This window comes from Scatophagus argus, chromosome 16 (assembly GCF_020382885.2).
Source record: "Scatophagus argus isolate fScaArg1 chromosome 16, fScaArg1.pri, whole genome shotgun sequence".
In the NCBI taxonomy this organism is placed as follows: Eukaryota; Metazoa; Chordata; class Actinopteri; family Scatophagidae; genus Scatophagus; species Scatophagus argus.
In genome coordinates, this window is record NC_058508.1 from 16,905,404 (window position 1) to 16,932,517 (window position 27,114).

At 39.5% G+C, this 27,114-nt stretch overlaps 1 long non-coding RNA gene across 1 annotated transcript; it reads right to left on the reverse strand.

Annotated features, from left to right (window-relative positions):
• Nucleotides 1-565: 565 nt before the first annotated feature.
• On the reverse strand, nucleotides 566-11,466 carry LOC124073442. Its single transcript, XR_006845680.1, has 3 exons — nucleotides 11,272-11,466; nucleotides 1,774-1,938; nucleotides 566-713 (listed from the first exon to the last, which is right to left on the reverse strand). It is a non-coding gene; the product is annotated as an uncharacterized LOC124073442 (long non-coding RNA).
• Between the last annotated feature and the right edge of the window lie 15,648 nt (nucleotides 11,467-27,114).

Below are 27,114 nucleotides of genomic sequence, written 5' to 3' on the forward strand. Positions count from 1 at the left end.
TCTGTATGTTTAAAATGTTAACAAGGGTGTTTTAGCAAGCTGATTTGTGCAGTATCAGCCTGTCTCTGGCTGTGTGTGCAGAGGACTCTTTCTGATTGTGTCAGACAATAATCGTGGTAAACTTCCTCTTATTTACTGAGCCTGGTAGTATGTGGCACGAGAGCACTGTGGCGCTTTTAATTCTGAGCTCTATAACCTGTGATATAATCCAAAGCCACAGTACTACAAAGCACTCCAATCATCCTACTATTGACAAAGCTTTATTTCATCAGTTTGTATATAAAATGTAATTAATTTGTATGTTAGTGCACTAACACAAATCAGATCTATTTTTAAAAATTGGAAAACTTAGTTAAAAGACATTTTTGCAAGGATTATTTTGTCTTTTGGTTACAAGGATCTCACACCCCTATTTTTTCATTTTTTTTTTAAATTTTTTTTTTTTAAATCTTCTATTTAGCTTTGCATAGCTTCTCCATTTGGCATTGTTAAGCAAAAACTGTGCATGTTGTTATTTTCCAGTCGAAACCCAACCAGACAGCTGCCTTGCATTGTGGAGCAGTATTACACGTGCTGGTTACTCTTAGGTCACTTAATTTCGTCCGTTTTACAGAATGAACATACCTGAGCTTTGCGTTTGCGTGACACAGGACGGCATCTCTTCGGACGGTTTAACGGAACATGCAGTCATACGCCGCGATGCATCACAGATCCTGTAACAGCAATGCACATACATAATCTGCACACATGTGTCTGATCTCCGAAGTGTCAACAAGCTGAAGGATTTGAAGAACTGAGTGACAACACTGAAGGCGAAGCACAAAGATTACTAGAGAGACTATTAAAACATGGCATCTCAGATGACTGCTGAGGAATAACCTTTTCATTTCAGACAGAATGTCAGCATAATATTGCACAGAGAAATATCTGCATGTATTGTAGAACAATCTCACACTTTTTTTTGACACTTTTATCAAACGTATAAGGAACCTACATATCACATACACACACTCAAGCATTAGCATCCAGCACAGCATGCACTTTGGATTGATTTTCTCTTAGACTTAAATCAGTCGTTATAGTGATATCAACGTCAATATGACCAAATTAATAACTTCCCCATTCTGAAGGATCTCAGGCTGTGCTGCATCTACTCAGAGTCCATAAGAAAAAGAATGAAAACAACACTGGATCTATTGAATAAATTCCTATGAGCACTTTATGCAAAGAAATTTAATATTGTCTCTGACTCTCATCCACTGTGTAAATAAATGCTTACTTCTGCACTCAGATATGACTCTAAAGAGCACATCTTAGAGAATCCACATTTGGCCAATTCATATTCCTAAATCACGGACGTTAACATTCAAAAAAGATACACTTGGTTGTTCTTTTAAATGTCAGGGTATAATAAACAACTGAATAATTTGTGTGTGTGTGAGCAGGCTCAGCAGTACATAGTGTCTCTGAAGCATGGGCTTCACTATGCATGTGAGCCTTTGATGATCATTCTTCAAGTCATGTTTGTTTTGGAATAAGTTATGACTGATAATCATATTATGAGAAGACAGTGTATCTGCTTATCAGAGAATATTGCTGCCCTGCTTGATGCCCAGTGAAGGATTTAGGTGAGCATTACGAACTCAACAAACCCCACTTCCTTGTGATTATCTGACATGAGGTGCTGACAGACACTCACTGTTGACATTTTTGTTGATATTGGCAGTGAAAAGGACAGCAGCGGCAGAGTCTTACAACGCTTACAGGACTTACATAGATGTATTTTCCTCTTTGTTGGCCCGTGTTGTAGGACTTAGCGTATCATCGGCAGTTGAAAGAGCTGTGGTACTGACCCGTCGTGACAGTCCAGGATCACATATCAGGGCTGTTTTCTCTCTGTCATCACAGTTGTGTGGTCAGGCCTGACACCAGGAACAGCTGAAACATCACAAATGCAAAATGTAAAAGCCCCATCGTAGAGCAGCGTGTCAAAAACTACTACGTGTAATGGATAGAGGGTCACAGTGTCGCTGTTTTCTGTGTTGCAGCCTGATCCTAACCTGATTGGTTTCTGTTGGAAGTTATTATTAGAATAACACAGACCCTACTTACCATAAAATAACAGGTGAGGTTAATGGCAAATGATTTGTTGCATTAAAACCACAGTTTTTGCATCTCCCTCACTTTTTTTTTTTTTTGCCATAATGGATTTTATTTTACTGAATATTCGCTGAAAGCATCCATAATTCTGTGTGAAAGCAAATCTATTTTTCATGAATACAAAGCAATATTAAAAGCACAGCTTAAGAGACTATGAATTAATAATTTTGTGCACATGAAAAATGCACAATTAAGAACATTTTTTTCATACGCTCCTGTGTGGCGGAATAGATGATACAAACCCTGTAAAAAAAATATCTAGTTTATGTCCTCGCAAACATGTGACACTGTCGAGTCACAAAAGTAATCCTGCAAGCATCAGGATCACATGTGAAACATACAAAAGGTACAGTCCGTAAATAAACATTCACAACAAATTCAAGCGATTGCACCTAATTTGTGAGTGAAAAGTGGAGAACTTTTCTTCTGGTTCACATCCAATACATTCAGTATCACTTTTTGCCTTCAACGGTCCACATAAGGCATCCACAAAGTGCACTCGACCAACAATGAGAGACTGAGAAGTGATGCCTGAACCATCAGAAAAGTCTGTGAGGCCCATCAGTCCATCCAGTCCTTGCTTTAATAATGCTTAATGTGCCATGTATATAAAAGACCTTCAAAGTTGCCATATATGTGTTTATATCCAGTACATCCAGTGTTGTCTGCCACCAAGCTCTTCCTGCATAGAACATATACAGTAATAGCTGTGGCACTGGCTTTTCCCATGACATTTGGAGGTTAATTTGCACTGGTTTCATGGTCATTTATCGATGGAGGGTTCAGAAATTAGCATTCACCACGCTTTTCATTGACAGAAGTGTTTAATAATCCATCAAATCAAACAGGATGGCCGAGCCAGGAAGTGCTTCTGCGCAGAGAAAATATGCTCCGTTCAAAGTGCAAACATTTTTAGTTGTTCACAGCATATTGTGTGACTATTGGACTCCTGCTGATGAAGCCCAGAAGTTATTGTGAATTAATTTTAGTATATCATGCCAAGCATTGTGAAGGATTTATGCCAGAGAAGCCTGCCTGATGCTGGGCTAATGTGTGTGGAGGGATTTGCAGATGACGAACCTGCATGAGCTGTTTTGATCCAGATGGACCTGGTCAGTGCAGTGGAGACTGATGGGGAAGAGGAAGGAGAGGTTTCTTGTTCTCACCACAGGTTTCCCTTCATTTTGACATACTTACAGCCTCGCTCAATCTGTTATGTTTTATTTTTGTTGGTTTTTTTGCACCTACAGCTTGTACTGCCCTGCACACTGTGATTCACCTCACTTCACTTTCACACCCCCGTCTCCCTTCTATGTTACATTCCTCTTAGCACGAGTGAAATTATTTACTTTTGTGGTTTGATGAATGATGATTTTCTTTCTGAGAGACCGCAGTGAAAGCACTGTGGGCCATAGAATAACGTCACATGTTCACAAACGTGTATTGCAATTGGAAAGAACTTAACTTGGTCATATTAGCTGTAGAAGCCAAGGAAAAGCATGTGCATTTTTGTCTGGGAAATTAGTTCAAACCCATAAAATACACTGCACATAATTTTTTGTGATCTCTTGTATAATTCCCAGCTTCATCCTGCATGCTTATCTTCTTCTAACCACTGTTGTGCTCAAGTGTGTGCGATTTCACATCCACAGATTCACACGGGCATGTCACCGACTCGGAGTGAAATATACTTATGTTCAAAGGAGTTCTAATGTGGAGTGATGGGTGGGCCTACAGTAGCCTCAGAGCCGTTGACACACAGCTGTCTTTGCTATAAATCTTGCAAATCCAAAAAAAAAAAAAAAAAATTCTCTCTCTTGAGACTTCTTTGAGTGGTAAATTGCTTCAGCTCTCTAAAAGTAAGTGTGAATCGTTCTGCGTACATTACTGCTGAGCAAATCACTGAAATCAAAGCATTTCTTTCAGAACGGAGCAATTATTTTTAGATTATGTGTGTGTGCGTGTGATCAAATGTAAAAAAGTAAACAAGTCTGGCTTCTAACGTATGGTTACTGGACAAGGTTAATCCTGCAGGTTAATAAATACAATGCATCCCCCTTTCTAAATAGTACGCATGGCCTTGTCAGAGTTCCTTTATCTACAGGCTTTGTCTGTGAGGCTATTATATAATTATATCATTGCATTTGTCATTTGCATTCACCCTTGGGGTGAGGAACAAATTAAAGTACTGAGTATGTTAGCTTTATAAGCAGAATGTCTGCAACACAAACCATAACAAAAGTTCATATTTTCTGTGTAATGAATGTTACATTATTTATACTATGAATTATGGATGAACTTGTGCAGACCTGCAAAGCCCTGAATGGGATGCCTTGTAATCAATCCTTGTCTGATGGACCTCTCCAACAAACAGTTATTAGTGGTTACTCTGTCTCGAGTCTTCCTGGGAAAGACCTAACTAACTGGTACAGGGCAATAATATGAGCTATTATTACCTGCACTCGAGATATAAATTACAGTATTCACAGAGAATTCATTGCCAGCAATTTAAGAATAAATATTAAGATATTGTAACCGTGATGATTTAAAGATCGCGGCGACCGAGATTAAGCAGTTCACTGATTTAGTGACAATGAAAGGCTTATTGAAGCGAACTGTTAATACTTTTCACCAAACACTATAGAGAATGCACATTAAATGACAGCATCCTTTGAATTAATACACTTTGTAACTTCACAGGCAGTGGCATAAGCACTGAGCCGAGATAGTGAGGAAACATTATTCATGGTGTTTTTCATCCTAACTCTACTTTATTAGCTTATTTGATTCCCCATTCTCCTCATAGTTGATTCAATACATTTCCTATTTGCATAAAACTGTCCGGTAAGATTATCTTCACTTATTCGATCTATCCTAAGAGTCACCTTGTTCAGGATCTTATATGAATAATGAGATTTTAAATTGGTAGACACTCACACAGAGAATGAGGCATTTACAGTTAATTCATCTCATTGAGTTACATTGCTTAGAGGTATTGGAGGGTTTAGATTTTCATTCAAGCATCATATTTAACAGTGTCTGCTTCCCCCACTTTACTGCCATTGAAATTTAAATGGCCTGAGCCTGACAGATCCAATATTGCGACCCACTGTTGCTATTTTCCTGGGAGCAAATATATTGTCAAAATCCGTATATTCAGAGAATGAGAAGGCAAAAAAAAGAGAGAGAGAGAGAGATCACATGGAGCCCTCCACTGCTGATGGTTTCCCCCTTTCACAAATATTTCAGCAGGACCAAACTCCATTCTATATTTGCCTATTTATAGAAACTAACGCACATCTGAATGTTGCAGGACTGATTTCAGACCTCAAGAATTTGCTTTCAGAAATGGCTATAAAATAGTAGTGCATTTGTTAGTGTAACAAAGTAAATTTGTACAATACTCAAATTTCTGTCACACACATTCACAGTGATTTGATAGAGAGAAAGAGATAGAGAATGAGAGGGTGGAAAAGAGAGGGGGGGAAGGGGGTTAATTGGCTTTTTATGACTCCAATTAAATAACATTATGCATATACTGGCTTAACGGCTTATATGTGGCCTCCATTAACAATGTCCTCTTGATTGGTTCTTGGGCTTAAGGTCTCCTCCAACTCAGGCAGCACGCGTCATAGTGTTTAAGCCCATATATGGACGAAAAAACTTGTGACACTAAGAGATTTTATACGTGTGTGAATTATTTAAAATGAAAACTACAAATCTCTAGAAGATCAATGACACTTTCTATAACGATGCAACTTGCAACAAGACCAGTGGAAACATAATCTGTCTGAGATGACAATTGAATAAAATAAATCTCATCATTAAGACCTTAGTGCGTTATCTTGAAAGCAAAAGAGAGAGAAAGAAAACAAGCATGTGCCTGTCCTGAAGCGGAGCTCCTGAGGTGTTAACTAATCTCTAGTGGCCAGTCTATGCACTGCCTCCTCTAATTGCTCCCTGTATTTCAGTCTGGTGTGAGAGCAGCCATTGTAGCGAGCGCCCAGTCAGCCCCCAGAGGTCTCACACCTTCATTATCACTCTTTATTGCAGAACCTTATACGGGCACTCGGCACCAAACAGCCTGCCCGTTAAAAATAGAGCCTTCTCCTCTCCTCTCCTTTTGGTGGTTTCAGTTTTAATTACTAACACAGAGCCAAAGCCAGAGTCCTCAGCAGGCCTACCGTTTTTTTGTTCACTAATTAAAGCGATGGTTGGAGTTTATTGAAGGGACCCTGACTCTGCTCTCTCATCTATTATTAAGAGGGCAGGACAAATCATTTTCAAATTTATATGCTGAAACCTGTCCAGGGACAGGCACGGGGCGGTAAAGGTTGGGGGAAGGTGGGGTGAAATGGTGCTGAACACAAGGGAAGGTGGTTGAGACACTGTATGTGCACGGAGTAGAGCAGATCCTGTAAAAGAAAGATAAATGCAGAAAACCGACTGTTATATAACACAACACAAAGGAAGAAGGCGCAGTAGATTAATGGTGTTCCTGTGAAGCAGCACACCTTCATTTTGATCATTAAGGGATGAGAGTCTGGTGGACATGCACGAGTGGTATTAGCAAAGATAATGGCATTGATTGGAGGACCCCCTCTGTGTGCTCTGTGTAAACAGTGGGCATAAATACCAAAACAGCAGGGTGGTAATGTGAGAGCACAATGTCCAGCCAGATTGATGTTCTTAGTGATTCACTAACCCCCTCCGTCTAACATTCTTAATTGTCTAAACAGCCGCGACCCTGACAGCTGCACAGGTACTGATGGAACAAAAAGACAAGCATCTGACTGGAGAGTTGGGAAGGAGCAAGACAGCAAAACATCAAGAAGAAGCAGCTGAAGTGAGTCTTTACCCACACGCCTTTACGTCACACAAATACGCTCTCAATCTCTCTCTTTTTTTTTTATAGCAAAAATATGTCAAAGATATAAAACACTAAGACGAAGTCAGAGATTTTATAGTTCTCACTGAGGAATTGCGTCAGTCTAAATCTCAGAAGCACGATATGTATGCACTGTAAGGAAGTTTACATGTAAACAACGTCCAGTCGTTTAATTGCACACAGGCTACGCCAGCACAGTGAAACTGATAACACGGCAAAGGCCACTGGTATTGCCACACATGATTTTTTTTTTCTTCCACAAAAATGACTTCATGTCTAACATCAAAATACTGACAAAATAATGCAACTTAAAACTACGGAATAAAACTACAATGATTTTAGTACTTTCCAACTGTTACGGACAAATGAATGCTTTGTCAAATTTCTGCTCTACATTAAATTGTCTTGAACAATCACGGAATCTGTGCTGAAAAACACAGCTGGAGAACAAGTCCACATGGAAAATTAGCAACATACAATTAGAGAGAGAAAATCTTCATATCTGGTTTCTAACCTTTATAAGATGAGGTAAGAGCGAATTGAAAAGGAAGAAATAATTAATTTAGCTGGGTGAAGAGCAAGAGAATCTTCCTTTTGCCTAACAAGCAGCTCGCATCCTCAGGGCAATTAGTCACTGTCATATGAGGGCAAATGTAGAACCCTTTGCATGCTTGTTAAGTAAAAACTTACACAGAGGTCACTGACATGTAAGAGAAATACAGTGTAACCACTGAGCTATAGAAGATTTCCAGAGTAAAATAAGCCAGACAAAACTCATTACAATAAATCTGTGTCTGTGTGGTTTGAAGTATAATCTAACTTAGTCTTATTAACAACATGTAAAGTGGCAAAATGCAGTGGACTTTTAGTGCTTTGACTGATGTTGATCACATATCTGATGCAACATTTAATGTTGTTTGCCAAAACACAGAAGCCCTCAGAATTTACACAGTACAACAAATTAAATTGTATATATATATGTATATCACTATCTCCATGACATGATTACATGTAGCGTCATAATGAGGAATTGTAGATTATTTCCAAGACATGTCACATATAGTAAATGTAGAAAAAGCAGCCTTACAGAATCTGGTTGCTTTTGTTGCTTTCATAATATTGTGTTTCCTTTTGTGTTTGTGCAGGATTTTACTGATTTTCACTCGACCATTCATGTACTGCATGTGCTTGATGTATTTCCAGTCTAGACAATTTAGCCCAGTGCTTCACCCAGCAAACATGGAACAAATCCTCCATGTGCAGCAAACTGAAGAACGAAGGGAATTTCACATGGGTGCAATGTAATTGTTTCATTTCACTATTTCTATGCATTATAAATGTACATTCCTTTCAGGGTGGATTTTTCCCAATACATACAGGGAGGGATATATAGGTCAGAGACCCCGGTGCCTTATCAGTAATTCGCCATTGCCTGGTTATTAAGGACAGCTTAGGTGGAGAGGGCTGGAGTACCAGGAGGGGTTAAGGTGAATTGATTGCCTGTGGACATGTTAAACATGACCCTGTCAGGCCTCCACTCCACTCCTAAAATGCACCAACCTGTGCACCTCACTCCAAGTAATCAGCTGTAGAGGCTTTAATAAAATTCAGAAAGCCCCGAGAACTTCCCCCCAGGGACTACGCCAAGTTGGAAATAATCGAAACCCGCGGCAAGAGACATTTGCACTGTGTTACCGTATGAAGCATAACAAAATGCCTGGTGCTCTGAACCCTTAAAAAATGTTTTCGGGGGGGAAAAAAGTTGTGGTTTATGAGCGTAATGGAAGAACATAGGTTGTTGTTGTTCACTGTTAAACAGATTGGAAAGTAATCACCAAAGTGTCTGTTCCTCTGCTGACTGGGTTCAGATGCAGCAGCTTGCAGCAGAGGGGCAGTGGCAGGGTAATTACGGGGTAACTTGGGCTCAATCTGTCTGTAGACGCCCTCCCTCTTGGAAGGGGGTGTTTCCCTTGATTAGCCCGACTCAGGGTGAAGCCCCCTCTGCAAACGGCAGATTGAAGTTCATCACAGGGGTCTCAGCTGCCAGTATGTTGCAATGAATTGCTTGCTGTAAGAAGGTGTTGACAGGAGCAGCTGGACATCAGAGAGTGATGAAAAGAAAAGCGAAATTCATGGACAACCCAGACAGAACGGTCCACTGGGGACAAGACACAGAATTGGTCATCTGCTGGCGGAGAGCAGAATTGCAGCCATTGTGGTCTGGCCTCAGGGTGTGCGTGTGTACAAGTCACATTTGTTTATGTGTGGCCTTGACTGAGGAGAAAGCCTGCAATTGAGAGTTAAGAACAGTGAAGAGTATGAAATTCAGTCACGCCGATTGATTGGATCACTGCAGCCTCTGGCAATTACTCAAGTGAAAACCTCCCTGAAATAGATATTTAAGTCAAAATGATAATGTGAACCATTCAAGAAATTATGATATGCCTGCAGCATGTTGATAAAATGACAATAATGGTGGGAATACATGATAAATATTTCTATTTTCTTTATGTCATCTCTTGGCAGGCAGAGTGTACTCTGGCAGGAATTCATGTCAGAAAGTGTTGAACATGAACACTGTTTAAGTCAAGTTGAGTCAGTTTTATTTATATCGCGCTGAATCACAAAGTTATCTCGTGACACTTTCCGAATCGAGCGGGTCTAGACCGCACTCTTTAATATACAGACACAAATCACATCAAACCTTATTTAGCATCCAAATTATAACTAATGACTTTGGACGGGCCTTTCAGGGTGGCTGACAGCAACTGCAGGACATCACACACACACACACACACACACACACACATGTGTCTATTGTCTCACAAGTGCAGCTCCTTAGCTCAGCAATGGTGACTAATGTTAGTGAAAATGAGAAATGTGTGTGTGTGTGTTTTGATGAATAGAGATGGTGCCCTAAGGTGAGGACAGACTATATTGGTGTGATTCTACCATTCACTATATTAATGAACTGCCTAAAGGTGCAAATTACGTTTTAATGGGTGTTACTTTACACACACAAAGCCCTTTCACTCATTGTTCCTCCTGCACCTTTTATCAAAAAAAAAAAAGCAATTACAATTTGAGTTATTCCAGAAACACCAAAATAAAATACAAATATTAGCAGCTCAACTTCTCAAGAAAAATAAAAAATTGCTTATTCATTTTGTCATGACACTATGTTCTGACTCCTTTTCCCTCCGCACTCAAAATGCCTCGACTCATAGTGCCAAATTTTGTCTTCCACCAGCTTACTGTGAACAAAGCCAAACCATTTTGCATGCCTGCGCGTTTGAACCCTCCATGCTGTATAATTTAACGCTCTTTATTTTGCAGCGGGAGAATTTGGAAAGAGGAAATGTAGATTGCTACATTTCAAAGAAATAGGTTTAAAAAAAGAGAGAGGAGTTTATGGGGGGGAAAAGACTCAGACAATAAATGCTTTTTAAGTCAGTGGTTTGAGGGAGCAGCTCTCTGCCTAACATGGTGTCTTAGTGTACTTGACACCAGCCACTACTTAATTAGCTGCCATCATGTCTGAGCCCCAGAGAAAGAGGGACAGGCTAATGATTAATGATAAAAATGCCCAGAAAAAAAACAAAAAAACTACCTTTGACAACAGAACACAACATGTCATTCTGTGTCCTCCACAGATGCGAATTACTGCTGTGATTTACCCTCCTTGAAGCCACAGAAGATCATTTACACTCACAAACCTTATTAAGCTCAGACTTTTTTTTCTTCTTCTACTTTTCCAAACGCAGATGGGATTGTAGGACACTGTTTGCGTTTGTAAATGACGCCGTTTCCCCACAATCAGTAATTCATGAGGTATTTTTGACACACATAATGGCTGACTGTGCAAAGTCTACAGGGAAATCTGAAGAGTCATGTTTCTGTCTGTATGTAACGGTCTGGCTGTATTGCATTTTTCATGCTTTAACTCCTCCACTGAATCTCTGAGCATACTGCAAAATCAATTGCTTTATTGATCTATAACTAATTAGGGGAAGATAAATGGTTCAACTAAACAAATACAGGCTCTATAATGAGCCGATACAGTGCAAGACATATTAATTGAGTTCTGCATAACATGAGGCTATTCTTCTACATTAGACCTTGCATGGTGTTCAACAAGAGCTAATGGGATTGATGTTACCATTCAGATACATGAAGCCAGAACTGGAACATAAAATCAGTTAATAAATATATTTATAACTTACAGTTAAAAATATGTCTTATCTCCACATCATGGTATTTTGTGCAGTTACGCCAGTGTAGCAGCCAGTTCCCATGTTAAAAAACCACCTCTCCGATGTGTGACTTGCGTTGTGTGCAGTCACCAGCGATCAAAGGCTAATTAGTTTCAGCTGACACGGGGTATGGCCCTCAGGTCAAAGATCATGACTGATGTTATGGAGATGATGGTGGAGAGAGGGAGAAGAGAGGGAGAGCCCAGGGATCTGAATCCTCATTAACTAGAAATTGTTGTGCCTACATCAAATCCCAGACTAAACTTAAAACCCAACACATTTCCTATTCTAATCACTTGTATTTCACTTTTAAAAGATCTGAACTTTGGGCGGTTTGAGGCGAGCTGCTCGTCCCTTGGTGTGTGTTTCAGCAGAAACGGATGGCAGTAGAAAGAGATCAGATTCCATAGCTGTACTGTATGTTTCCCCAAAGGCTATTTAAAAAAAAAAAAAAAAAATCCACAAATTTACACAATGCAGTTTACATTAGTGCCAGTGCAGTTCATAGACAGACTCACAAACGGGAGCTCCCTCTACAGGCCAACTGTTAACTCCAGCAGCAGGCAGCCCTTACTGACAACATGCTCCCTCGCAATGCTTCATTTGTCATAGCAGATGTTCAAAACTATTTTCCCTGGAAGCCTAAAATCTGAAGAAGCAAATTAATATCCCCTCCCCTCCCATTTTAAGTCCCTCAGACTCAGTTCATAGCCTGCACTAAGTGCCCTTGTTGACTCAATTGGATTAGCACTAATATGTAAACACAGGAGGTAAGAGGAGTAATCCTCTAATAAGAAGAGAAAAAGTGAAATAAATAAGTTGAAATGCCACGTCTCGCCTTTAACTGGGGCATCTGTCAGGTACGATGGATATGTGCAGATTGAAAGCAGGTATTAAAAGTGGACCAGGGGACATTCTCCGGGTAAACAGTTGTGACCATTCAGTGACAGCGTAATTACTCGTTTGTAACTTAGTTTGATAATAGGAATACAGCCTCAAGGGGATAAGACAAAGACTTGTTAATTATTAAAGCTTACATCAGCCAGGCACTAGAGAGTTGCAATTATTAATGTTGTTGTTCTTGTTTGTGCTTAAACACTACCTCTGCTGTTAATATGCTCATTAACCAAAATGAGTGATTTTATTACTCTTGATTTGGTTTGGGGTTTGTTAAACGTATCAGGGCACAGCTGTCGTTGTTTACTGAGGGATAAACACTTGTAGACAGGTGATGAGAGAAGCATCCCTTTCTTATTTTCCAATGGGAATGGGATAAACTTTTTGCTTTTTTGGCACAGGGTGCAATTAACCTTCTCTCTCTCTATACATATATATATATATATATATATATATATATATATAAATTTCATTCAGTTTAATCACACAGGGGTGCTGAAAAGCTGACTCCAGTTTAATGTCACTTATTTTGCAAAGAATCACTCCCAGTTTAAACATAATATTGCATTGAGCTCCAAATTAAACAAGTTGTGTCTAATTAGGCAAATGTTCTCACTGAAATTTTCCCAAACCATCTGAAGTTGAAATGGTGCGCTGCTACAACATAATGATGCCTTCCTGTAAATTATGCTCTATTAATATCTGTGAACTGTGAATGTGTTACAATCTACATATATAATTCAGTAATTCAGTATTCAGTATATTAAATAAAAAATAGACTTTAATTGTTATATATACAGATAAACTTTTCAGTCTTTCTCTACAAAATGCCATAATTTGGCATAACGTAATCTTTTTTAATCGTCTTGGTGTGATTATATAGCTGTTTTTTTTGGGGTTTTTTTTGTTTTTTTTTTAAAAAAAACAGCAGCTCCACAAATATTTTGTTGGTAAAACTCTTACTAATAAATACTACTCTTACATCCTCTGCCAATAGTGACTTCAGGTGTCCACATCGCTGCTGCTCTCTAATTGGATCTGTCTGTTGATCGAGAAAACACTGAACTGAAGTGAACACTGGATGTCACTTATAGTACAGCCGTTACTCTGGGAAATAATGCTCGACTTATTACAATAAACAATAATAAGTTTGTATAAAAGTTTGAGAGATCAGTCTGCAACAATAACTAACTTTACTTTAAGTGTCACATTTACTCAACTTGTTTCAGTTGTTCTGTATTTAGTTCACGACTGGAGAAACAGTGAGCTGCAGCTGCTCCAGTTCCATATGTTTGTCCAATTTAGAAAAATATTAGATGAACATATTCTTGAAATACACAAACAACTAAGAAGAAAAAAAAAGTTAAAGCAAACAAGCAATTATATTTGTTCACTCTCCATTGTGAGTTAAAACCATATGCAGCTTTAAAGGGTGTTCCTCTTCCTAATGGGCCCCGTGGGGACGAAGGGGTTAATTGATGCAGATGTTGATCGCTTTTACACACGATGCAGGGAGCATCTCCCCGGTGGCTCCTATTAGAGGCAGTTTTAATGAAGTGCTAAACAGAAGGCTTTCCTACAGTGTGGCCTGTCCTCAGGAATACTCAGCAAAGAAAGCACTTCACAGGAAAACAAGGTCCTCTATTGATCGGCATGCCAAATAACTGAATCCTTTCTCAATCAATGCTTATTTCTCAAGTTATGGAACCTAATAGAAGACAACGAGAGTGAAAGTCAATCGGAGAGGCATTATATTGCTTAGGGCACATGACCGAGTTGTTGGTTGCCATTTTTAAACTCATTGTGGTAATGGTCCGAATAATTCAGCTGTAATTTCAATGACAGACTACCGTTTAATGGATGAATATCGTATAGTATAAATTTTGGGGCTGTACACTGTTTTGGATTTTAAAAAAGGTTAATTTGTTAAGATTATTTTTTGAATTTCTGCTTTTATTTTCATAGCAACGTAAAGACTAGAAATTCACAATACAGGGAGTACATTTTGCCACCCAGAAAAAGAATTACAGAGAATTAGCAGATACCAAAATTCACACAGGATTTAATTCGAAAAAAATGCGTCTTTCTATCTATAATTACACAACAAAAATATCCTACAACATAATACGTACCAGTGAATGGAGGTTGGTTAAAGTGATGGTAATGTAATGGGGCTTCTCACGCAGCGTTACCAGCCCGTAGTCACTAAATTCTGCTCATTAAAATGACAAACCCAAACACACAGTTACTCAGGCGTGATCTTCAGCTGTGTATGGCATCTGGCCCTGACGCACCTCCACCCCCAACTCCCATGAGACTTACACACACACACACACACACAGAGTAACCCCAATCAAATTTTAAAACAATCAGCATTCCTTTCATTTCCAATTTAGTCACCTGCCACAGCCTCCTATTAGTGTCCACTATGATACAATATTAGAGGTGTATAAATGAGGACGGTGTCTTCTCCCCTTCAGTCTGAAGGTGTTTTCTACATTTTTCCTCAGTCAGCTTCTCACCCCATCCGTCAGCCTCTTCCATCCTGATTATCAGGAGACACCAATTTCAAAGAGACATCTTAATAGTGATGTCAACGTATTAATTAGAAGTGTTAATGAGCTAAAAGCAACCCAAATTAAATTAATGCAGCAATAGACAGAGAGCGAAATTAGCTTCAATTTCTGTAAATGATTCTGAAGTGTGCACAACGTATCAGCCTGTCTGAACATTCCCATCCCCCAAAGCTAATCAAGAGCTACATTGCAATTAGCTGCTTAATTAAAGCAACACTCTGCTCGGAAAATCCGGCACAATTAAGTAATGGCTGTTATAGCATGAAGACAGACTGTATTTTTCTTCCAGAGGAAAAAAATAGAAAACAACATATTCTATCCCTAATGGCCTGCAGGGGATTGAGCCAGCCAAGATGTGCCAAGATGGAGAGGTTTCTATCTCACGCTTCAATGGGGATCTTTGCTCCAGCTGGAAGCCTTGTGAATCAATGACAGCAAGGCAGATCAAACTGCCGTGCCCAGGGTAGCTAAGACATCTGAATTGGCACTGACTGGGGTGACTGTGTCCTAATCACCAGTTCTGTTTTAGCAGCTCAGTGGCTTCCAGTTGGACAGAGGAGCTCCACACTATTGACACTTTGCACATATTTCAGCAGTGGACCTGTTACTGATCCCTGTGGCTGTGGACACTGTTGTCCTTCAGTCCCTGCTGGTGTGGCTGGAATCTACCAGCAGTGAGGGATAAACAATGTCAGAGCCAGAGGAAGCTGCGGCCGTAGCTTCATAGTTACATTTAGTTCAGCTATCCATAAATTTGATTAATTTATCACGCAATAAAAATGTAAACATATAACCAACACAAAGCGTTGTCTATTTAGAACTCTGTGAGTCATTTAGTACAATACGGGATGATTTAATGAGAGGAGCCTATAGCTGAGGTAGTTTGAACGGCTTATCTTGATTTTCCCTCGGGATCAATAAAGTATCTATCTATCTATTTATTTATCCACCCTCCCAACTTCTTGAGAGCAGGAGGTTTCATTTAAACAAGATTGCATCCTGATAACTTGTACAATCCTTTTTTTTCACAATGTATACTATTTTTGCAGTTAGTATGCCAGAAGTGCATGAACGTTTACATTAATATGAAGTGCTGAAATCCATGTCCTAATATTTATCTAAAGATGACTGCTTTTTTTGTTGTCATATATTTTACTGTCTTCCCACTTGTCCTAATTTCTTTTGCGATTTTGCTGCTGTGACTGACGCCTCCAATGTCTTTGCGCATCATATCACGGGAGAATATTCTCCATCAAAAGCACATTTAAAAATCAAATGTTTTTATTCTGCACATTTACTTGACTTGACATTTTTTATCTTGTCACTTTGTCAGTGGGAACATACTACAAAGCCCGATAACTATTTGTATGCAGTCTGCAACTGGGGCACAGCTCATGTTTCATCAGCCTTGGGACTGTCGTTTTCCTAGGGTGCTATCAGAGGGACTAACAAATGCAGACACATATAGGTGGTGTCCAAGTTGCTGCATGTTTTTAGTCCACTGGTGAGCAACTTCTGTCAAATATTGTGGTAATGATACCAACAGTCTCTTTTCTGACTAACAAAAAAGCGCAATGCAAGTTCAAGTGAGTAACCCCCCTGGCTACTCGGTTATTTTCTGCTTTTAAAAGTGCCTGAATGAGCGGTGAGCTGTGATTAACAGTCTTCTCGGAGGTGGAGTCCAGGGACTGTGGTGTAAACGCCATCTTTCAGCAGGTGTAGGCCACAGCAGAGCATATGCCGTCAGGTAACCAGGCTAGTTTGCTCTATAGAGACTCCACTGTGATCATATCCCTGGGCCTGCTTCTGCTGGGAACCAGTGTCACTCACAAACACCATCTGCCAGAAAACAGGTCCGCCTGCTTAGAGCATTTATCGGCGGGACAAGGCGTGGTGCTTTACTACCCACACACCTGCTGAACAAAACAAAGGAATACGGCGCTTTGTACTGCTTTTCTAGCTCCCAATTTCTTCTTTAGGAATCAGCCATATAAGCATGAAAAAAAGGTAACAGCACCAGGCGCATGAGATGGCTCCTGCTCCAAAGTGCTTCAGGATACCTTTCCCTTTGCTGGAGAGAGGAGAAAAGACACCTGAAGTGTTTGACGCTAAATTAGCTTTTCAAAGACAATAATTAGACTTCTCTCCCTAAAGGTAAATTACCTGCTAACCAACTGAACTGTGTTCTAATTATAGGATTTTGCCTCAGAGCCATTGCTAAGGATCCTTGTTCCCAGCAAGAAGATGTAAAACACATAAAGAAATACATGTTGAAGTGGTAAAGCCTAAAGAATACACAGTGGAAACATGTTCCGCGCTTCCATTGCTCTCTAATACAGAGCCGAAAAACTGAAGGATCACTTGCATAACGACAATAACCTTTAGAGGATTTAAACGAGATAAATTCATACAGCAACCAGCTGGCAGCTATCGTTTCTTATGTGCATTTTGACAGAGGAGGTTAACTGAGCAACACTGGATGGGTGACAACTAGGTACTTATCTGTGCTTTGCATATTTTGCAGCTGATGTCATGACATTGCAAATTGATTTGTAAGACACACAGTCAGTGAAAAGATATTGAATATTTACACTCGCCATGTAATAAAACCTGTCGGTGATGGGGAGGGTTTGGTTGGCCTTTAGGTCTTAGGTAATTTCTCATTGTTCTGCTGGGTTGAGTGCTGTGCCTTCCGCAAGGCGGCACTGTGGAAGTGGATCACTGCGAAGCCGCAGCAAAAGGGCCACACATTTGAATTCATCAGCCGTGCTGATAGCCTGCCACTAATTAATATGTAAATTTAACATTGTTTGTTTGCTGCTGTGTCAAACTTTGATGTGAGGAGTTGCTTCCAGGTTAACAGAGATTTAGTGGAGATTGAGGGCTGGAGACCTGCCACATATCGCCAACCAGATTGTAATCCAATATTTTATTTAAATACATTGACTAATACCGCATGTCTCCACAGCTTAGAACCTGGGAGACGGGCTAATGATATTTTATTAAGCCAGAGTAATTGAGGATCCCATCAAAATATGTAATTAAACACTTAAGCATAATTATCCAACACAGTAGGAACCCGAATGAATTAATTAAAAAAACGTCAATACATCAATTTATTTGAATTCCTTTGTCCCTTTTCTACTTGTAATAATTAACATTTTAATTGCCTTAATTTGTGATGAGTAAAAGAAATTCACACTTTATTCGACACCAGCCATAAAGCAGGGAGATTTGAGCTCATAGGAACGTGTTCACAGGAAAATGATGATGAATGTTAGCCTCGTACAGTTCATTGCAGCTGAGAGAAGGAAAAACTGTTTAAATGTTTTTTTTCTCTCTCTGTGTGTATGTGTTGTAAAAGTGGGGGATGTGCTGGGGTGTGTATCCATCTGCATGTGTGTGTGTGTGTGTGCGCACACGCTTTTGCTCGCTCGCTTGCCTGGGTATATGTTCATTATCAGCAGGCTGCCTGGGTTTGATGCATACCTGGAGAGCAACTTAATATCCTCAGGCCACTACTACATGTCAGGCCATGAGAAAGATACACACACAAGACAGAGGAACATCTCTGGCCCCGGTGGAGCCATTTACCTTTCTCCAAGTAGGTTCAAGATATTAATTAAGATAAATCTACCTCAATTCACACATTCTGCCATCTGCCTATTTATCAGAATTATGTTAATCATTTCTGTAGGGCAGAAGAATTATTACCCATTTTGTACATAATTCGTATTAACATTCGGAGCTAAATGATTTTGCATTCTGTTCCATATGGACTCTTTACACCATGACATCTTTTCAGCATGCAGCAGTAAAATAAGTGACACTCAAAAACACATACGGAGTGCATGACAGTGCTTTCCCCTCCGGTACTCCCACAAACAATATGGAAATGTATCCGTTCTAATCACCCACAGCCTCTCAGGGTTTATTCGTTACGATGCACCTCGTGCGTTTCGAACAGCTTTAAACAAAACAATAATCTTACGATGATCCGTTCTGTCTCGGTGGCTGTGATTTGAAGTGATTCAGTGCTGCTTTTTTTTTTTCCCTCCCCTGTTCTTTTGGCCAATAGATGAGCTAGTTAATTAAACTCTGAGGAGATAATTAAGATGAGACGGCTGCTTGAATCACTCCGGTCATTCTGTCATTATGTGGGGCAGGCCGACAGGTGGCACGGGCCCGCATCAGGTGACAGCTCAGCCAACAGATCGCACCATATGATGGCATGGGCAAATTTCATGGCATCCCCTGGTGCAAGACACTCCTGCACATTCACATGTCATGCAAATTTACTGTAGATCCACAGACTACTGTTGGACTTGGTCTAGGCTTCAATTTTGTGAATGTGTGGATGCTGCTGGCTGATGGCAAGTCTGGGTCAGAGTCAGGGGCTGGAATGAGAGTGCCAGGGCTAAAAAACAGGGCAGATCATACTCCTGCACAAGCCAAGGACTAATGAGGGTTAGGACGGGGCCAGGCGATGCTATGTGATTAAATTTAGATCAGGAGGGAGATCTTGACCCACGGTGGCCTACGTCTAAGTGACATTTACCCAAGAGAAACACACTGCAGCTGAGGCTTATTAACCTTTTATAGATCTAAGCACTGCCGCCTGTCTTAATTGGCAATTGGATTATTAAATAGACCAAATTCAGAGTGATTTGATCCAACAAGGTCTACAATGTGGAGGCTATTTTGAAAGGTCCGGTCTGTGACAATGTGTGCATCCGATTCATGTAAGAGGTTCAATCTTCTAAAGTAAATTCTCCGGGAAGATTCTCAGTCAATTATAGGATTGCAACAAGCGTTACTGGAGGTAAGTCATTAGGTTAACTGTGAATTACAATGTCAATAGTACAGAGCTTGGATCAGTTCCTAGGAAATACAGTTCGAGCAAAAATCAGTGTCATGAGAAAAGAAGACAGATAAATGATGAAAACTGTTGATCTTTGCAGTGGCAGAGTAACAAGTAATTCCTCACTTATTGACTGTTAGTCAGTCAACCCATTTAAGATCAATTACAGTGACTAGTGGAGTAAAGAATAACATTTTATACAGTTTAATAACATAAAGAATTAAAATGTTTATGCTCAATGTGTCATCTTCTTTTCAGTGTGGTTTTAGCAGAGATGTTTTGCGGAGAAAAACGTCATGAATTGTCCCTGATCATACTGAGAATTTCATATAAATTACATGTGTTCAGTTTTTGTTTCTGCAGTTCTGTTTGCTAAATTATTTTGGGGATGGATTGTAATTTTGTTTTACTTAAATGTCATAGTTATGTTAAACTCTGAAATCAAATTGTTCAGAACCTGCATTTATATATATATATATATATTTTTTACATTTTTAAATACAAACAAATAGTATGTTCTGTAGTATTTGCGGCACACAAAACAATTCAAATCAGTAAAGGTATAAGTCTTATAATTTGACGCATTAATTTCAGAAGTCATAAATATATGCATGTTTTATTATTTGTTATATGCCCTGCAGAACAAGTTTTGCTGAGCACATTGTAAGTGCATGTGAAAAATGTCATGTCAAAGTAAAACACTGTTATTCTGTATTCAGAAAAGCAAGACAAGTTCTGTACACTGCTTATGTCGCAGGTAAAAACTTGATCCAAGAGGCAGCTTAAAGATTTTAATCATCAGTTTAAGTGTGCTTATCATTTGTTGATCTATATTTTACATTCTCAATCACTCCAATGTAAAGTAAAGATGAAACGGCTGAACCACGTATCATCAGTACGACAGATTTTTCCAGCGGCTCTGAAACTTGTGTCTGTCTTAGCGTTGATGCAGATATTCGCCGAGCACAAGACGGCCACTTTTATGGACTTCTTACAGTCAGTTAAGATGACCGACAAGCACTGGGAACATTAGTTCTGTGCCACAAGTCCCATACATCAGCTGTTTTGTGACGAGTAAGGGAGGGGATCAACATATTCTAAATGAGTAGACATAATCCCACTGAATGTGGAGTTAAGCCATTTCATAATTAGCAGATTTTCTAATGTATGCCAGGCTTTAATGACCTTTGCAAATGAGAATGGTTGTTTGAATTTCCATCCTTCACATCGTTTTATCCCTGCCATATCTGCCTGATAGAATGAGTGCACCAGTTGATGATACGCATAAGCTTAATGAACAAGTGCACACACTTCTGAATGGAAACTGATGGGCTCAAGCCAGGAAGATTGGAAATGCATTTCCACACCTTGCATATCATCATCAGGGCCATAAGTGGTGTCTCTCTGACCCGTTAACAATGGATTTCAAGCCTTTTCCTTCAATTAGGTACACTTCTCACTCAGATTTTGCTCATCAAAATGCTATTAGCATACTATAGTATCAAAATATACTACACTACACTAGCATCACAACCTTTTAACTATTGTAAGTGACAAAATTATTATTCATTCAACAGCACAAATGACAATCAGGAAGAGCAGAGCGTTGCCTTCCTTGCCAGTTACTACGTTGCGCTCAAGTGTTCCTGCCTATAATATAACCTGAAACAGAAACTCTAATATATCAAACTTCAAAGCGGCTATGATCAACATGCTTTTCTACGGCTATGTGCAATGTGAAAGTGGCTGCTCGTAGTGATGGCCTCACAGAGGATTATCAACTCAGTATCCCTCAGCACACCAGAGTTTTCCAGCATGCTTCAGCCCATTGCTTCAGTTTCTAAGCTCAGTAGTTTAGTGTACTAACAGTGTCGCCGTCGGTCGCGGCAGGCGGGACAAGCTCCTGTGTACACAACCTGCCCAAAGTAAAGCACTGAGAAGCTAAACGGTTTGATATTCCTGATATTTCAGATGTTGGTGGAGACAAAAAACAGAGATAAAGGAGAATAAATATCAATCCACCAGGATACAAACACAACTCCATATTAACTGAAAAGGCACACTTTGCTGTCAGTTCCACATTCCAAGTAATTTTATTCAATACCAATGGTATTATCTCATTGGTAAACATTTCCACCTGAGTTACATCAGACATATTTTCATCAGCACACATGGTTGCTTAATAGACAACAACTCCCACGATACCATGCTACTTTTGTTTTTATTGGGAGACCCTTAGCGGCAGAAACTACACACTGTGCATTTAAACTTTGAAGATGGACGAATGTTTTGGCTGAACTACACACTGCTCATGTATTTAATCAAACCATTTTAAAAGAAATATCATATCTACTTCTGCACACTTCTAGCATCAGCCCAAAGCAGCAAAAAAAGTTCCAGATGGTAGGATTAGGATTTCACATGTAGCTACAAGTGTTATAAAAATCGGTAAAACAAGATTATGTGGTACAAACTGCGAAACCCTCAGCAATGACCCATGTGTGTTCTGCCTCCCTTTGAGCAGAGCTGCTACTGAACCCACAGAGTTCCTATAGCAAAGCTAAGCTAACCGCTTAGCATACTTTTCAGAGATAAATTAATCAGTTCATTGTCTTTTCAGTTTGGATAATTGGGAAATATCACCCTGAGGATCCTTTAAGTTTAAGATACACAGTCAGCAAACATACCCTGAAGTGACGGCCTACATCAACGGCAGTTTATCACAGGGTAACAAAAAAAGAAAGTTTCAAATTACACCACTGATGTATTAAACGTTCCACAGTCGCGCTGCCTAGCTCTTTCCCCGTCTGACGCGTGGTGGGCTCTGCTTGAAGCCACCAACATTCATCATGGCTTTAATGCTATCAAACTCTAATCTGTCTGGGATTTCATGTGTGTTAACACAGCTACAAATGCAGAAAGCAAACACTCCAACAGCACTACATAAATGTCTCAATATATTAGCTAGACAATAAACAACCTATTCAATTCCAGGGATTTGCATGAGAAACGTGTGCATTAGTGAACAGAGACAAGTCTTCTGCCTTTCTGCCGAGCAAAAGGATGACTTCAAACATGATCCTTTGTCAGACGGGATGGGAGACACAGGCACACAAGCCTCTTGGTTTTGGCAGATCTGGGCTCATAATGCCATAGATTAGTAACAGCCTGACCACAGAGCTGAAATAAGCTAATTGCTTAATTAGCTGACCCAATTCTATAAGCTTCTTTTAGCATATTAACAAGAGCCATGTAACAAACAGTTGTGTTTCACAGAGGTGGTGTTTGTTTATGGAATTACAATAATGAGGATCAAATACAAAACATTCGGTCAATGGCACTCCTTTTATGGAATCTCTGCTTTGGAAAAATCAAAGCATTATTTGATTTCAGCAACACTGAGGTGCTTTTATACACACAAACTCAATTCTGTCTTTGTCTGATCAATATGCAAATGATCCTGGTGTTTATTTGTAACTGATGTCAGTTTTACATCTGCTATCATTCTTTGTTTTTGTGGGTATGTTTTGTTTTTTTTTCCTGCCCATTGTTTTTTTTTTTTTTTAAGTTAAACAATTAAGCAGTTTCAAGGAAGAGTTTGACCGCCCTCTCAACATTTCTGGACATTTGAGCAACAAGGGACAAACCAGAGAAGGGAGGAAAAAAAATCTTATTAGATTGAATGATGATTGAAATGGATTAATTTACATTTTCTGCATGCATACTTTACATACATGATCTTTGCTCAGCACGGGGAGTTCTGGGCAAAAGAGCACTATTTGTATGAGATGAACTCATCTATATGCTAATTCATTGGCATGTAGACCTGCTTCATTTCTTCCATTCAGGACTGTTTACCTATTAGCTCTTATAGATGCGAAGGGAATTGGAATATTAAAACCAAAAAGCTAAGGAATAGAGAGCATTAGCACTACATCACCTGTTATTATATTTATATTACAATGGCATTTCTGCCCTTTGTTTAAGCTGTAACCAAGAGCCTTCTTCCAAGACACTTATTACAAATAAAATAAGCCAACTGTCACTTAAGTGAGACTTGTTGCCACCGACAAAGGCACGGTGGGTTTTCAGCGGTCCTTCAAAGGGCCAGAACAGACTACACCCTGCTGAAAACTACATGAGCTCTCCTGATTCAAACAAGGAACGAAAGACGCAAAACAACTTGGACTGTTTAGCATTTCATAAGTCATCTCAGAGTACAATTCATAAAATTATCGGGCACAAAACCAGACTTAAATGCTGCACAGAAACGCTAACTTAGCCTCATAAGGAGATGTTTGACAGATCAAGTTACAAGTGATGCCTAAATGCTAATGTAATTTCATATGAACCAGGCTGAAAGAGATGCAATCAACCATTCCTGATTCAGACGACTGTTGTGTTTAAGAGGATGACAACCGCCTTTCTTATTGTCTATGTAATTCACCAAAATTGCCACTTACAGCCGCTAAGAGCACGACGTTTCATCTCCAAGCTTCCTCTGGTCTTTGCTACTCATCCCATTTCTACTTCCTCCAAAAGTGCCACCACTTCATTAACCTTGCCAGGCATGAGATAAGAGAAGCAGTGCATCAAAGCTGCCTGCCCACAGAGAGAACAGAGCCCTGCATGTCTCCACTACACAGCAGCCACCACACACACAGTCCACAAACCATCCAACATGCAGAAAAGACCTTTTGTGTTCCAAACTGTCATTCAGATTTCTTTTTTCTTTTTTTATTATTTAATTTTTTTTTTTGTGCACTAGACATTACCACGTTTTAAATATAATTCTAAGTGGGGTGAAAGCATTTGATTGTTCCAGAGGTTTTAAGAGACTCTGACTGGGGAGGAATGTAAAATAATTGGTCTGGGTGAGACTCCTCATTGCCTCAGACTCTGCAGACACTCATTTAAGGTGTCTCATAGCGATGTTGTAAGAAGAGTTCAGGTACACAGCGCTGTCATCACTCTGACCTGTACACTTAAAGCCCAGAAAATGAGAAAATTAAACAAGAAAAGCATCAAAGCCAACTTCAGCTCAATGAGTAACAACTTCTGACTTCCTCAAAGCATCAAAGTAGATGGTAGGAAATGTATTAACTGAGTCACAATATTGTTTTACTTGCACCACATACAAATCTCTCTGGTGCATTTAATCCCTCTACCCACAGTTTCTCAGAAAGGAGGATATAAATTATTTTCCTTTGGTGGAAACTGCAAATCCCTGTCTGGATTCTGTTAAAAGGCTTAAAATGTCACTAAATGCCAAGCCTGAGACTCCTGCTAACACGTAGGTCTTTAAGACAAGATGTTAAAGCGTTGAAAGTTACCTGAAATTGATGAGGTTAATATTCTTATCGCTAACTGAGGCTTCTGTGAAAGTGGATATTGAAAATAGCCAGGTAACCCTTCATATTAGAGGCTATCACAGGGATTAGCAGCATAAACACAAATTACATATTCAATTGTTTATTGTCAGTAGCATTTAGAAAATATGCTACAGTCAGTACATAAATTAAAAGGATTGGGATATATAGAGAGGGGGGAGCATTTGCCACAATATAATATCATCATAAGTGGGTATTTCAGTGGGGAAGACAAGAAAACGGTCCCAAAATAACAAGTCAGGCTGCTGAATGCTGGGCTGTAAATGAGTAATTTACCATGAATATCCCTCTCTATCCCTTTACGGCCATATGAATTTCCAAGCTACGTTATACCAGCATGGAAGGGTCCGTCACTGAAATTTGAAATAGAGGACAAAGGGCCACCGAGCAAATAGGTTTTTTAGACACCATCCTCTGAGTTCTCTGCCAACGCGAATCAGAGGTAAAATACAGTGCATTAAGTCAACCTCTGAGGCAGCACAGAGGAGGGTAGAGTGAGACATTCTGCTATCTATTAAGACTTGCGTTATGTATATATTGTGTTTTGAAGGAATTTTACTGATCCACAAAACCAGCAGGAAAGGATAAGAGTGAGTCCCTAAGACCATGTGGTAAGCAACTGCAGTGCAGAATCTCAGGCAAGTTGAAAGTTGCTGTGCCGTTAAGGAGAAAGTCTGGCAGAATCCTGCATGCCCGCTGATAACATGGTTGGATTAAGGATGTTTAAGGGAAGTGAAAATTATTCATTTGAGATGGATGAAAGCTGCACTTGTCAAGTCTACCAGTCATGCACTTTATACATTTCATTTCCACTAGCCAGCATGCATAATTTCCCCTCAATGCAAATTTCTACACACTGAAAATTGTGAGCATATTTACCCCGCTCCCTTAACACATTCTCTGACACAGAAAATGGATCATCTCTATTGAACAGGGAACAAAACAATGCAATTTTGTTTGCAGAGGTTTGAGTATCTAATTTCGGGCAGGAAGACAGAGTCACAGGACTCTGTAGAATACAAACAATAAGCTTTCATTTTAAATCATGCCTGAAAAACAAGACAAAAAAACCCTACAACAAAAACGCTGATGTTTTGCTCATCAGGATGACATCTATTAAATTAATTGCAGCACATGCCCAATTAGAGAATATACGTTTTGAGTGTAATTACTAATTTCAAGTCTTGGCCTCAGTGTTGGTCTAGGAGCTTTGTAACTGAGTATATGTACTGTGTATATCTGTCTCTCTATACAAATATTATGATCTCTCTGATGAGAATTAAGTCTCCAGCCTGGATGGCCAATAAATTAGAGGCACGCTTCTCGTTTACTCATCAGAGCTAATGAGCCTGATAAAATTACCTCGAGGATCATAATTACAGGCTAGTGGCAGAGACTCTGGCAGAGACTGGAATAAGACGACACACACACACACACACGCACACACAGAATTTAGATTGTGTTGCAAGTGGCAGCGTACAACAGCTAACCTAAAATAACACAAAGCACTCACGTCTTATTAATAGAATAACAGACTAATATCAATGTGCACGAGCAAAGATTATACATCGTACAAGTTCATTCAGTAAGCCAAAACAATTTGGCTAATGAGACATATAGAAACGTATACGGTTTGACTTCGTCACATTTCAAAAATGTACAAGATTAACATAATGTAAGGTGCTGCACAATATTACAATTTCCACCTTTCTGTCAGAGCAGTTCAAACAGATTTTACCACCCTTTCATAAAGATTAAGCACTTCATGGGTAATGGCATATTTTAATGAACGATGGCAGCCTGGACACAAGAGCTCACCTCAGAGGATTCCATTTCATCACACATTCACAGGATGAATTGTTTTACTTATGAATATTAATGTCCCTCTAATTTGAGGCTGTTGTTAATGCTTGTCGCTAGGAGCTTGGCAAATCAGGTCCCATTCCTGTTAAAACCATGTATTAGACACCCCCCTGACACTAAGCCCTCGCCTTTGATTCTTAATTGCAGAAGTGCAAGCATTTGCAGTAGATGGGGCGCAAAGCTTTAATTAACTCTAATATCACACATTCAGTCTCGACTGTCACCC